The sequence below is a fragment of the Alosa alosa genome, chromosome 11 (assembly GCF_017589495.1).
Source record: "Alosa alosa isolate M-15738 ecotype Scorff River chromosome 11, AALO_Geno_1.1, whole genome shotgun sequence".
NCBI classification, from domain to species: Eukaryota; Metazoa; Chordata; class Actinopteri; order Clupeiformes; family Clupeidae; genus Alosa; species Alosa alosa.
The window spans coordinates 12167109-12181066 of record NC_063199.1 but is presented as its reverse complement, the minus strand read 5'-3'; the positions used below and the strand labels follow the sequence as shown (position 1 = coordinate 12181066).

The 13958-nt window shown below is 40.5% G+C and overlaps 1 protein-coding gene and 1 long non-coding RNA gene across 5 annotated transcripts in view; one reads left to right on the top strand and one right to left on the bottom strand.

The window, feature by feature from the left end:
* Positions 1–11404, bottom strand: part of LOC125303991 (transcription factor SOX-6-like) — a 75667-nt gene extending 64263 nt beyond the window's left edge. For 2 of the 4 annotated variants that reach the window (XM_048258027.1, XM_048258030.1), the window contains exon 1: positions 11061–11402. The gene's annotated coding sequence lies outside the window, so the exon portion shown is untranslated. Of the gene's footprint in view, positions 1–10152; positions 10716–11060 lie in introns of all 4 variants that reach the window. The other 2 variants (XM_048258028.1, XM_048258031.1) reach the window with 2 other exon arrangements.
* LOC125303992 lies at positions 10722–13664 on the top strand. Its single transcript, XR_007195153.1, has 2 exons — positions 10722–10919; positions 13339–13664. It is a non-coding gene; the product is annotated as an uncharacterized LOC125303992 (long non-coding RNA).
* The last annotated feature ends 294 nt before the right edge of the window (positions 13665–13958 follow it).

The following is a 13958-nucleotide window of genomic DNA, read 5'->3' as shown; positions in this document are numbered from 1 at the left end:
CACAAGACCCACCAATGGTTCTAACGTTAACACAGAGGACAACCCGCTGACCACGCGATCCAGGTCAGTTCCTGCGCCCCAGCTGACAAAGACAACATGGTTCACTGGACCAGCTTTTTTTGCACAAACAAAGACTACCTGAGGAAGACACAAGTCAGCCATTTGGACTTGTAAACCCAGAATCAGATTCGGACATACGACCTGAAGTGAGTAGTTTCCTAACTCAGACTCAAACCCAAGGCCTTAGCGCTGGACGCTTCCAGCGGTTCTCTTCCATGCGCCCCTCACAAGGGCTATTGCGCTTACTAATTCACATAGCCAGAACCTACAGACACAAAGCACGCCCAGTGACTGTAAAGGATGGCATCACTGCAGCCTTCCATGCATCTCGATGAGTTGGATCAGGCAAGACACATCATCATCATCAGAGCTCAAGAAGATGTCTTCACAAAAGAGCTCACAGCTCTGGAGCTCGGACAGGCTGTAACCAAAGACTGTTTCATTCAGAAGCTCAGACCTATTCTTGAGGGTGACCTCATTCGTGTGGGTGGAAGATTGAAACACGCTGACTTGAGCACTCCGGAAAAGAACCCCATCATCTTGCCCAAGAACAGTCATGTTTCTCTGCTACTGGTTCGACAGTATCATGAAGATGTCAAACATCAAGGCCGTCACTTCACAGAAGGGGCCCTGAGAGCAGCGGGCTTCTGGGTCATAGGCGGAAAAAAGGTTAATTGCCTCAGTCCTGCACAAATGTGTAGTGTGCGAAAAGTTACCCGAAGAACAGAGGTACAACTCATGGCCGACTTACCATTAAGAACGCCTGCACACATGCCCACCCTTCACCTATGTAGGAGTGGATGTGTTTGGACCATGGCAAGTCATCTCCAGGCGACACAGGGGTGGACAGGCCCAAAGCAAGAGATGGGCGATGCTCTTTTGCTGCATGAGTTCCCCGAGCGTGCACATCGAGATCATCGTCTCCATGGACACGCCCAGTTGCATTAATGCATTGAGACGTTTTTTGCCATAATGAGGACCCGCGGCAGATAAGATCGACTGGGAACAAACTTTATAGCCGCAGCAAAGGAACAGGGAATGAACCAACAACAACCTGACAGCACAGTTAAGAACTTCTTGAGTCAGCAAGGGTGTTCATGGGTGTTCAATCCTCCTCATCGCCCCATATGGGAGGATCATGGGAACGTGATGATAGGCCTGTCAAGACGGATCTTGACGCCATCCTACTTCAAGAGAACATTCAACTTACCCATGACGCCCTGTGCACACTCATGATGGAAGTGTCTGCAATAATCAATGCCAGACCTCTCGCTCCAGTGTCCACTGACCCAGAGTCACCCTTCATATTATCTCCGCATGAATGATACTTACCCAGAAGGTTGGGGTTACCCCACCGCACGGAGACTTCACAGACAAGGATCTTCTTAGCAGGCAGTGGAGACAAGTCCAAGCCCTCGCTGACAGATTCTGGCGCCGCTGGCTGCCAGGAGTTCCTCCCCACCTGCAAGCCCGCCGGAAATGGAGAGATTCCCACCGGGACCTGAAAGAAGGGGACATTGTGCTCCTGAAAGACAATCAAGCTGCACGCAACGTGTGGCCTATGGCGGTGATCAAAGCTGTCTTCCCAGGGAGAGACAGCAAAGTAAGGAAGGTGGAGCTCAGGACATCGGATCAAGGTTTCTCAAGGTGTTCCTGAGACCAGTGTCAGAAGTAGTTCTTCTTCTGCCAAAAGACTGAAGTTAAGGGACAGAAACATTTAAAAGTTCATAGTGACCTTTAAGGTCAGACGGGGAGTGTTCTGCCCTTCAGGCATTTCATTTGAAGTTAATGCTTTTAATTTTGTACAAATTCAGTTCATCCAGACTTTTATTTTGATGTTTGTATTTTTGGGCTGTACAGGAAGTAGGCAGGAAAATAGTTTAGATCCGCTAGAATTTGTGTGTGAAAAAAAAGCTAGAAACGGCAGGTTGATTAAAAGTGCAGACTGTCATTACCCCAGAGAAACTGCTTCTTACATGTTGATTCCCAGCAGAGGCATCGCCTTGTATGTATCACATCTTTGTTGTAGCTAAGTTAGATCGTTAGTATGTTAATTTCATGAGGTAAAAAAAAAAAAACGGAGTTATAAGGCTAAAAACTATGGATGCTAGTTTCAACATGTGGATGCCTTCAGGATAATGTTAGCTCTAGGAAATGTTAATAGTTAACTTTACATGTGATTTCTATACTTAAGGTATTGTTCATGGAAACTAGGTGACTTGACTAATTGCAATACTTTGCTGTTTGTTTTCTAGTTTCACTCTCTTTTCGTTATTTGATCTTTTGATCTTATCAATGTGGATTCAGTACAATGTGAAGAGTGAAAAATAAATCTGCAAACAAGAATTTAAGGCATTCTTCATGTTCATGAATAGAAGAGAGTTTAGCTCACTGTCTAGTTGGAGTTAGCACACCTCACCGAGGACAGTACAGGGGTGCAGGCAGATAGGGCCATCCATAAGGTCTCATCTTCTACTGGACAGTTGCTAACTGATCCTAAACAAATTAATGATAGGTTTTTTTTTGACTTTTTTACTGTCAACTTTATGCATCAAAGTCAAAGGCCACTGATGTTGAGATCTCAGACTTTCAACACATTGGTCATTCCAGTTCTAGATGATGTAATAAGACAGGAGCTGGATTCTGATATCACACTGGATGAAATCAAAACAGCTATTAAGCTCCTTTCCTAGCGGTAAGGCTTGTGGTCCTGATGGATTTGGCATAGAATTCTATAAGGCACATATAGAAACCATTGCTCCACTCCTTCTGCGTGATGATAAACTGCTCTATGAAGGCGGGGATTTTTTTTCCCAGCACTCTTTATGAAGCTCATGTGTGTCTTCTCCTGAAAAAAAAAGACAGAGATGACACTGATGCCACATCTTACCGTCCCCTAAGCTTGCTAAATAGCGACCAAAAAAATTATTGCAAAAGTTCTTACGAACCCGATTAAGTCAATATAACAGTGCTCTAATCCACCCGGACCAAACAGGTTTCATTCCAGATAGATTCTCCTTCTCTAACACTTCATAGCCTGTTAAATACAATGTACTCTAATAAGTTACCCCATGCTGCTGTTATATCGTTAGATGCCCAGCAGGCCTTTGACCAAGTTGAATGGAGATACATGTTTGCCGCTCTTGAAAAATTTGGCTTTGGTGGTAGATTTATGAAAATGTTAAGAATGCTATATGCATGTCCTAAATCCTCCATATTGACTAATTCATGACAGGTCGCCCCATTCCTGCTGGGCCATTGGCACCAGGCAGGGGGTGCTGCCTTTTCCCCTATGCTTTTTGCCTTAGCTCTTGAGCCCCCTGGCAATAGCTATTAGAGCCAGCCCCCCAATCCGTGGGATAATTTGTGACACATCTGAGTGCACTATAGGCTTATATGCAGATGATGTGATCTTGACCCTGTCAGATTTTAGGACATCCCTGCCCCCTTGCTTGATTTGATAAAAGCATTTGGTCAATTTTTCTGGATTTACTATTAACTGGAACAAAAAGTCTATTCATGCCCCTATCCGATGGCCTAGACTCTAAATATCTTGAGGAGCTACCATTTAAAATTTCCACTGATCAGTTCAGATATTTGGGAATCAATATCACCAAAAACCCCAAACTTTCTCTTTAAATGTAACTATAATGATTTGACAGACAAACTTAAAACTATGATAGACAAATGGAAAACTTCTCCCTCTTTCCTTAATTAGTGTGAATATTATCAAGATGATTGTACTTCCAAAATGTATTTATCTTTTTTCAAAATGTACCTATTTTCTTACAGCTGCCTTCTTTAAGTCTTTAGACTCTATCATTTTGCAATTTGTATGGGCCAATAAGCCCCGCATCTCTAAAAGTACACCTGCAGAAAGCTCACAAATGAAGGTGGTTTGGGCCTGCCTATTTTCGCGTCATTATTACTGGGCCTGTAATGCCAGAGCATGGGTATTCTGGAATCATGCCTCAGCCACTGATGATGAGGGTAACCTCTGCCCGAATGGCCTGTGATCGAGTCCCACAGGTCAAAGACTGTTGGAGCTTCCCTCAGTGCTGTTTTATTTTCAAATCCAAATTTATCCATTAAACAACTAAAAGGTGACTTTATTTTATCAAACTCCTTGAAGATTCTTAGCAAATTAAGGTGTGCTGAATCTCCTGAGCTTTCCTTTTATGCTCCCATATGTCATAACCCTTCTTTCAAGCCAGGTCTAATGGATTCAGTGTTTACACACTGGTCTGAAAAAGGCTTGCTACTATTAGCGATCTTTATATTAATAACTGTTTTGCATCTTTTCGCTCAACTTCAGGAAAAATATGTGCTACCGTCCACCCATTTTTTCGCTATCTTCAAATTAGAAGCTTTGTAAGGAGTCAGAGCCCACACAACACAAATTTTACCAACTTCTGACTTGTAACCCCCGCCTAAAGGTCTGATTTCACAGTTTGTAGCCCTCTTTCCATCAGTTACCTCTTCTCTTCACATTAAAAAGAAGCTTGGGTTAAAGAGACCGGAGAGGAGATTTCAGATGGGCTATGGTTAATGGCATTAGAGAGAATCAAAGCATGTTCTATCAATGCCAGACTTCAGCTTATTCAGTTTAAAGTCATTCACCGACTGCACTTCTCAAAACTAAACTGAATAGGATTCCCCCTCTGTCTCTGCCACCTGTGATAAATGCAAGTCCAGTGATGGGACTCTGAGTCATCTTTTGGGCATGCCCCAAGCTCAAAGGTTTTGGGATGATATTTTCAACTGTACAGTGTCATATATAAACCCCATTAAGACCCTTTGACGCCCTCTTTGCAATACTGGGTTGCTCCCTTTATTCAGTGACTCTCTCCATTGATCTACAGCAGGCCCTTATGTTTGGTATGGTCATAGCCAAAGGGTTATTTTAAGAGAATGGAAATCAAGCGTCCCCACCTTGTTTTAAGATATGGCTGAATGATATGGTATCCTGTTTGTACCTGGAAGAGCTGTGCTACACTTTGTCAGATACCCACCATAAATTTTCACAAAAATCTGGGGGCCTTTCACAGACCATATTAAGAGAGAACAGTCTCAGGGCGAGGTTTAATGGCATCTGATTTTTGTTGTACTGTATAATGTGATTTATTTTTCCTATGCTTATTATGTTAATTGTTTTCATGTAAATTGCTTGCTGGGACCTTGCCCTTGATTTGGGCCTCTTTTGACCTCATCTGGAACTCTGTATCTTCAAAACCTGTGGACATTCTTTTCAGTTTTTGGACTGGATTGCATAGATACATAGTGGTATACTTTATATGAACTGGCAGTTTGTTTTGTGTTGTCTTGTTTGGTGTCTGTTCATGAATGTAATACAGAAAATCCTTAAAATAAAATTCTTAAAAAAAAAAAAAAAAAAAAAAAAGATATAGGTGTAATAGGTAAATTAAAGGATAAAATGCGTTTCCATCATGTACTGTATGATTGGTTGGTGGAATGGTTCAAAAACTAAGAGGGAAGTTAGCTAGATGTACACTATAGGCTGCCAGAGTTTAAATAACAGGTACATCATTCAGTAAGAAAACTGTCTGGATATTATCACTCCATCAGTATCAGACCATTCTACCATCTAAATCATTTCAAACTGTTAAAGTGGGGGAAAGCACTTTCTCAAGCGTCCAGAACAAAACTGTGGGTCTGAAGAATAGGCTATCAATTTCTTTCTCTTTCTTTTGCCTTAAAGCCTTAACGTTGCAAGAGATTTTATGTCTGAGTACATACTGTATTTACCATAGACCTAATGATGAAAAAGACAAAGTGGCATGTTGCAAAAAAATCTCAATGCTGTTCGAGTTGAGGAGAGATACCATCTGTTGTCACTTTATGCTCATGGTCAAGTATGCTCAATTTCACAAAAAGGCTTCTGTACTTAATAATTAGCTTATAGACACTGTAGCCCTGTGTCAGATTGAAATGTGGCCGGCACCAAACAAACTACTTTAGACACATTATGACCAAATGCTTGAATGTGTTTTAGACTACAATGGTCATCTTCAGCAGACATACACTATGTGAAAAGACCACTGTGGGCTGATGCATCCACACATACACAGCTGTCAATAAGACCAAAACAACGTCTCCATATTATTTCATATTGTACATTGTACATATCTCAGCTGTGTTGCTTCATCAAGACTTTAATATAATTTGGAATGGAATGTTCCGATTCTGGCAGTATCTGAAGCTGTTTATCTCATAAACATCTGATGCATGATCTTGCTGACTATCTGCCTCATTGTGTAGTGATTTCATTAAAGTCATAATTTTGCATCTGGATTCTGATTAAGAGTTGTACAAGGTCAGTGCAAAATAGTTCAAAACCATGTCACCAATGTTACCAATAAAGTATGTGTGCCATGGGTTCTTAACAATCAAATTTGATGGACATAATCCTACTCTAGCCAACCATTAAAAGGCCAACCATTGCTTATTACAAGTGTATAGCGGATGCTTCATGCTGTCAAAGCATTGCAATGTGAAGTTCATCCAGAGAAGAGGAGGACAAATGAAATCAACATCTCACTGCTTTGGGGGTTTCTCCCCCTTTTCCACACCAACAGCACACTCTGGGTTGGGCCATCCCCTTAAGTCCAAAATGATGACAGTTTGATTAGAAGCTATGCAGTGAACCACAAGCCGCCAAAATGCCCTCCCTCCCTAAAAAAAGTCTGGCCAACCAATCAGTTTGCTAGAGTGCATGAGGAACCCGCCTCTATCGCTCATGCCTCTAACCACAGACCATGAGCCTGTGGTGGGATCTGCCCTCCCCCTTCTTGCACATGCGGGACATGATGCCTGGGTGCCTGAACAGGAGCCTGTTCCAGATGGACAAATGGGTGGGCCGCCCCTCAGCACTGCCACCAGACAGAGCCGCTTCTCTCCCAGATGGAGGAGACCTGTGACAGGAGTTCATTTACAGAGAGACTTGGCTTGGGGGGTGGAGGGGGCTCGGGGTGGGCAGGCTCCTGTGGTAGCCTTGTCCAGATTGCCAAGAAGACTCTTCCTGGGAGGCATAACCACAACCTTTTCCACAGCATTAAAGGATATTTCCATGTTGTTTTCTATTCTTTTTTTTTGCCAAAGCAGAAAAGAATGCATTCAAACCTACAAGGTGTAATATGTTATAATACTGTTTAAGGGACTTTTCAATAAAACAATGTTACACCAATAGACTCCTGGCTAAATTATTCATTGATTTCGGGAAACTCATGTTACTTGACCCAAAACAGAGCAGAAAGGCCTGTGGCTCCTTGATTATCCTCTCATCTATTTGTGAAAGGCATGAATCATGATGAACATAGTTCAAATTCAAATGATTTAAGATTGAGGATGAGATTATTCCTATCTACAAAATGAATGGTCTGTAAATAGTCTGTGGATTTGATGGGCACTGAATGGACCAGTGTAGTGTGGAAGGATGACAACTGCAAAGGCTACACTGGGTTCAACTGGTTGTGAGGTTTTGACCTTCTGTTTGAGCATGTGTTGGACCATTACCAACTGTTGCATCTTGGATTTCCCAAAGATCTCAAGGATTGCTGTCAAGTCATTATGAAACAATATGAACTGTTCTGCTATAATATAATCTCTACAATACTAGGAGTAACATTACAGATAAAAACAAAACAAAAAGAGCAATTACACAGATTATGACTCATTGTGAATGGGGATGGTTTTAAAGAATTGCTATCTCATTAAAATCCATCAGAGTTAATGCCCACCACTGCTATAACTGACAAAGGACGAGCCACTGTTGCAGTGTGAGTTACGTTTGACTGGCAGGTGGTCTCACGGGTGGGGCTGTCAGCCAATGGACTGTGCTGACACTTCACCAAGAACCATTAGACTTAGAAAAGACAGACAAATATTCAAAACACAGCAGCTCATCACCGAGTCCCACCTGGAAACCCCTGATCGAACCGATCCCACACCCAAGTGTCTGCTTCACTGGCAGCTCTGCCACGTTACGATTTTGCAGATGGAGAAAGCACAAAATGGAATTAAGTCTTCATGGTGATGCGCTCTCTACGACCACACTATTAAAGCTGGGATAATGGAAATTCCATGCCCGGATAAGACGAAACCAGCAAAGGCAGTTCAGTGATGAATGTGGACATGTGGCACTGGCCTTTGGCATTACTGGCTGTGCTGCTCCAAATGCACTGAGCACTTCAGCGGGCTGACAGCGAATTCTATCATGTTGCATTGAATTCTGGTCAGCAAATATATATATACAGTATATATATCTAAGTCATATGTATAATGATGCATTCAAGTATGGCATTACCACAACTAAAAAGACAAAGAAATAGAATTATTATTATTATTATTATTATTATTATAAGACAGTATACTCTGTACCTCAGTTCTTCTCCTAATTCTGAAATTATAATATAATGCAATTCCTTCATATAAGTGCACTGACTTATATCGATATGTTTTCAAGACCTACAACAAGGAGCTACAGTCAGTTCGAAAGATAAAGACACCTACACTATGGACAGGCATTTCTGGTGGTCTTTTGCTCATGATTAGCGTACACACCAATGTTCTGTTGCAGTGCATTGTCTTATGATGTTGCTTCTGTGGTCAACTAATCTCTCTCTTTCTCTCCTTTGTCTTTTGTCTAGTAACTTAAATTGCAGTTTTATGAGTGTGGATAGTGTAAACATGGTTAACCAAGGAGCATATGTGATACATTATAAGACAGGGACACAATTTACAAAGATTATCTAATTAATAAAAAGAATATGTGGACATAAGATAATTGAGCTTTTCATAAACTGCACAACATGTAAGATCACCCTTGCCTTCAACAAATCACACTCCTCAAGACTATTAGGCTCCAGAGCAGCCATACACTCGCCGGCAAACTGATTACTCCTTGGTATCGCAATACAGTGTATTATGCTGATGCAAAAACTATAGATGGAACAGACGGAACATAATTACTTTTACAGTTTTGTAAATTCAACCATTTCATTACAAATCACAGAATTAGCAATACTAGTAGGCCTAACAGTTAAAAAAAAAACATATCTCATATGGATATTTATTCATTTTTCATGTTTCTTGTGTACCCAACACAAATGAATAAACAAAAATGTTCTTACAGATTTAAGTTATTTTAGAAATAGGGTGAAATAAAAAATGTGTTGGCTTTAACTAACAGCTTAACTGCAACTTAATTGATACTAAAGATCCGAAGAGCTCAACGTTTGAAATGTAAGATGGACTCCTCAATCAATGAAGAAATCATCTTTTCCAGCTATGTCTTACAAAATGCTAGACAATGGGAAATATCAGAGGTTATTGTTAATTCCTGGTCTCATCTTCAATTATCGTTCTTCTTTTCACAGGCCTTCCATCAGTAAACTAATGGTGTGTGCTATAGCCTATCTACAATTCTCTACAGCTTGTTGAGAAAAATAATAAACATGATTTGAATAATTTTATCTCAAAAGATGACCTAGGCCTAATCATGAACAATCATAGCATCTGAACTCTAAGGACCAGCATTTTTTACACAAAAAAACGCAGAGTGCATTGGACAGGTAAATATTCTTCAATGATAGGCTACTAATTTAAATCTCTTATAGGCTACTGGGTGAACTGGAGTTATTTTGACCAAAAAAGCAATTTGTTTAGACGCATTGTTAACGAAACACTCTTTTAAACATTTTCATATGCTCAAGTTGATTCATTTGAAAGGGTAAGATAACAGAGAAAATAAAACAAAAATGAAATAGCCTAGGTTAAGTTTAAAGAAATCTAGTGCGCATCAATAAAACGTAGGCTTGTATCAATCATAGATTCAGTCAGATTTAGAGTAAGATAAAAGAACGAAAAATACAGAACGGAGGAAATGTAGTAAAATAAGCCATGTCCTGAAAAAGTAACTTGGTCCTGTCAGCTAAAGATTGAAGTACAGAGAAGGAGTCTCAGACAGTAGCCTAGGCTACATCTCCGAGTAGCAAGTCAAACAATGTGCTGAATGGGCAGTCTAATTTTAAAACTGCCATTTGGACAAGGACGGTTCTCAGTGAGGCACTTTACCTTATGTGGGAACTTCAACTCAGCAAGAGCTCAAAACAAAATGCCATACGAGATCAACTTCCAACGACACGCTGTCGGGTGATGCCGCTCGTGGATTGTTTTTCAAGGCGAACTGGTTTACCTTCTCGTGTACCTAACTATTCTTATGGCATTAGGCTACTATCAGAGTGAAAACTTTACAGCTATTTCCACGAAAGAAATATTGGTTTCATCCAGACAGGCTGTGCCATGTTGTGACAAAATAATATCCCATCTGATGTTATTACTCAGATTTAATTGAAAATGAACATAAAATAGCCAACGGGGTAAATGTTTTCACTAACATCACCATCAAAGACAACACCTTCAATACCCCCAGTGCACTTGTATTATTCGTAGGGATGACCCGTGTCAGAAGGTTCCATGGCAGTCTAATCGCCGCGAGCAGCACGCAAGTGTGAGCGTTATCTGAGATTGTAGGAGAGCCTAATTTGGGGGAAACACCCTTGATGGCAAGCCGTATCTTCGTAGTCCAGACAAAGTTCTCCCATCAACACTTTCCACGGTCCCTGTCCTCTCATACCCTGACACACAAAAACGTCATTTACATCATCGCCTTTATCCTCATGATGAACTTCACAACACTGACGTCAAAATATCAGGGACCCACACGCAGCCTAGTCTATTTGACCTACACTGGCAATATTAATTAATTTGCCTGACCACATCTTTGATCATTATTAAGCCGACTAAGGTTAACCTATACAACTTTGTGTCTGCAGTCACAGGTAATAAGCCAATTTACCAAAATCAACTAAAGCTATGTTGGAAGCATGGGAATAACTGCAAAACACAAATGTTGCTTTCCCCTTGACTCAAAATCTGGAAAACTATGTGAAAGTAGGCTATCTTTAAGTTGGTAAACTTACTTAAGTCGCCTTTGTCCAGTAGCAGTTTTGTCCGCAGGGATGAAATGCACTTCGCGCGTTGTCAAATTGATCCACTTCAGAATGGGAGCTTTATTTCATTTATGGCTCACGCATTCTTGAGGGTCAATCGCACGACCCAGACGAAAGTTAGCTAAGTGAGAATGCCCAGACTATGGAGGAAGATTTTTCCATTGCGATAATGGCCTATGCCATGTCTTTAAAGTATGTGTACAGTCCACCGAACTTCTGCGCACTGAAAAACGCAACCCGACACTTGAACAGAACTTAACAGAAAGTCTTGCAACCCCTGTTCACTTGAGGCGGCGAGCAGAGCGCATGGCATTTTTATTGTATAGTACCGCTATGTGGACAAACTTGAAACTACCTCCTGGACGCATGCAAAAAGTCGGACAGCGTAAGTTGACATATCGTTCAAGTGGACATTTCCAATGCACCCAAGAGACGTGACTCAATGACTTCGTCTAAGGGAGTATTTCCCCATTAAATAGGCATATTGCAATTTATGAGATAGGCTATAATCAATCGACTCTATTCAACAAAAAAAGAAACCTGAGTTCGAATGTGAACGGTCAGAAACCTGTGAACTGGTTCAAAATTTAATGTAGGCTAAGGAAGTGGAAAATCTGCCAGTTTCGGTCATGGATAATTAATGGCATAGAACCATATTGAGCAGATTGTTGGAAAACATTTGTTAGCGCAAACACCCCAAATCCCATCAAATAAAAAGTAACTTGACTTACCGCGCATCCGAGTTCTTCTCGCGGCGTGGAATAGCCTACAGTAGGCTTCTATGACTGACTGACAAACACCAAGGATTTTCTGTGCTTTCACGGGCCGGAATCTGACAGAATGTGTCCAGTTACAGCAAGTCCTGTCAGAGAATGATGGTTAAATGTAGATTAAGATGTGGCTGACACCACAGTCGCAGCCAACAGAAATGTACCTGAGAGAGGCCATATTCAAACGTCCCCCTGTCCTGTAACGCTTAAGTGGATGGCCAAGGCATTGATTGCGTGGAACAGAAGCCTCCCCCTGACAGAGCAGGTTTCTCTGGGGAGAGAGAAAAGAGAGAGAGAGAGAACTGCCATAACTGCGTAAACATCCATCATAAGTGCATTACAAAGCTTGAAACTCACTGCAAGCACGGAACATTCTAAAATGTTAAAATGTAGGCCTCGTTCATGATTCTTCATTCAAATAAAGAAGTCAATTTTACACCTAGCCTAAATATTAGAATTTATCAACGCAAATAAAGTGTGACTTATTCAAATTCAGATATCTGTATGGTTTAGCAAACGTTTGGCATCTACGGCGTCAGTTTATATTTACAGGAAATAATTTCTCCATACTCTTAAAACCGGTGCCCATTTTAGTGTAGGCCTATTTCGTAGACCTCATCTGAACTACAGAAGAGTTGCCGAGATTTCATGGCACTGGCAGGCCTACCCTGCGCAGACATCCTGATATCTATCACATAGGCTTCAAGCTATACGGCTGCAACAATAGGCCAGGCAAATTAAATGTTGGCCTAAGCAATGACTAGGCTATGGTCGTTAAAATACCCAAACGAGGCGATAAGGAGAACAGCAGCATTTTTTATTAAACAAACATTTTATTTTATTTCAGAATATTCCTCTTAAAATAACAAAGCTCATTTTAAGCTCACCGCGTGGTGCATAGGCCTATAGCCTAGGCAAGAATGGTTTGATAATGAGGACTTGAACGTTGAGGGCCTTAATGAATTTACTATGTTGCAAAACTCTGATGATATCGTGCCACCTTGTGATATTTTTGAGTAATGCTACACTATTTAAAAAAAAAAAATGGGACTATTCATATTTTAACACTGCACATTTACTGTGATAGACACGTTCATGAAACTTAGGCTAAACATGACCAGACCTTGATGTTTTCATGTTACTTCTTTGGTACAATATTATCAAGAAAACAGAGCAACATTCATTGCATCTCACATGAGTAGATGTGTCTTCTCATTTAAAATATAAATTATATCAGCTAATACTTGACATGCAACTGATATGGCCTATATCTATATATCTATAGAAAAAATCGAATAATTAATAGTTTAACATGATTATGTATTTTTTGTTCAAGAAGTTATTTTGTAACGTTCAAAAGAAAATGGTAACCCATATTTCCTTCTGAAGCGGTGAACAGCCCTTCTAATTTAGTCAGACAGAATGACAAGGGCATAATTACATTTCAAGTGACTTGTCTGTTTGCTTTTTCATTATAGATAATTCCTCTGGGAAGGGTGTGTGTATGCCCATGTTGATGTTACAGTGTCCCCATTTCTGTGGATGATGTCTGTGAGTCTACACTATTTTTAGGGGGCCAGACCTGGTGTCAAAATATGCTAAACTTCATATGAACATGCCACAAAGATTGGTCACATGATATGCCATTTAGTTTGATATTGACTGTTTAGAACAGCAGAATTGTATGCTTAAGATTATCACTTTTGCAAGACATGCAGACATTTGCAAGTATAAATACATCCCCAAATCAGAAACATTTGTGATGTTGTGTAAAATGCAAATAAAAACAGAATGTGATCATCTACCATATATAGCTGTAAAAGGACATAGACATATCAAATGTTAAAAATTACTATTTCATGGTAAATATTCATTCTGAATTTGATGCCAGTGACACATTTAAAAAAAGTTTGGACGGGGCAACAAAACTCTGGAAAAGTTGTGTAATGATAAAGACAACAAAAGGAGGAATATTTCACAACTAATTATAACATTGGGTATAAAGAAGAGCATCACAGATAGACAGAGTCTCTCAGGAGTAAAGATGTGGAGGTATTCATCGCTCTGGGTAAACCTGTGTGGGTTTGATGAAACAATA